Source organism: Apis dorsata, unplaced genomic scaffold (assembly GCF_000469605.1).
Source record: "Apis dorsata unplaced genomic scaffold, Apis dorsata 1.3 scaffold_374, whole genome shotgun sequence".
Taxonomy (NCBI): Eukaryota; Metazoa; Arthropoda; class Insecta; order Hymenoptera; family Apidae; genus Apis; species Apis dorsata.
In genome coordinates, this window is record NW_006263637.1 from 93,440 (window position 1) to 94,533 (window position 1,094).

The window sequence follows — 1,094 nt, forward strand, 5'->3', positions numbered from 1 at the left end:
TCTAACAATAATTACGATAACGTAAAAACAAACTTTGAAATAAATTTTCAAATACAATGAAGATCATTAGAAATTTACAATAATTAATATTTTAACAAATATATAAATCGATAAAAGATAATTCGTTAATTCAAACTTACTTAATTTCGAGGAAAATTAAAAAAAAAAAACTCGAACAATCTGTAACAAATAATCTGTACATAAACGCTCGACGTAAAAAAAAAATTATTTCATCGATTTCCGTGGATCTCCGGTTTTCCGTTTTGTAGAAAAACGCGTATTTGTATTTGAACGGAAAAGAAAGAAAGAAAAAAAAAAGAAAATGGAGAATTATATGTACATGCGGTTGCAAAAATTCTCGTTCAACTTCCGTGAATGTTTCTCTCTATACCGAAGACAGGTTTATGAAAAATAATATTTAAAACGCGATACATCTAATTTTAAAACTAAGTCTTCAATGTCAGTCCATAGAAATTCTGCTGCGCNACGAGCAATATTTCGTGACAATATTTCATATCAGATTGTTTAAAGAAATTCTGGCAATTTAAATGAATTAATCGAAGAATGCTTGATCGAACGTGAACTTTTTATCTCTCTTTCCCTATAGAGAGGAAAAGGACCGATTGGAAAAAGACGAAAGTTATTTTAATCGAATATGATATTTTTAACTTTAAAGGCTAAGAATAAATTCGGCAAATTTCAATGGTTAATTTTAAAAACTCGATTGAACATTTTTTTTTTTTTTTTCCCTCCTTTTCTTTTCAGGGCAAATTGTTTCGTTTAAAATGGCTTCATAAAGTGATCGCCAATACCCTCCCCCTTCGTTACCAACGCGATTATTTCGCGAAATTTAAATTCAAGCGAACGAACATCACCGTACACTTTATCATTATCTTTACTATATCTATATTTCCCTTCGACGAATAATTTATCGGTCCGCGGTGTGGAAAGATCGTTTCGTCCCGAAAACTCTCTCACGCGTCTCGACGAGTGTGTCTCTTACGTTAATTAACCGACTAATAATTACTTAGCATAGGCAACTAAGGTACTGTACACAGGCCAGTATATAACGTTTATATATATATATATATATA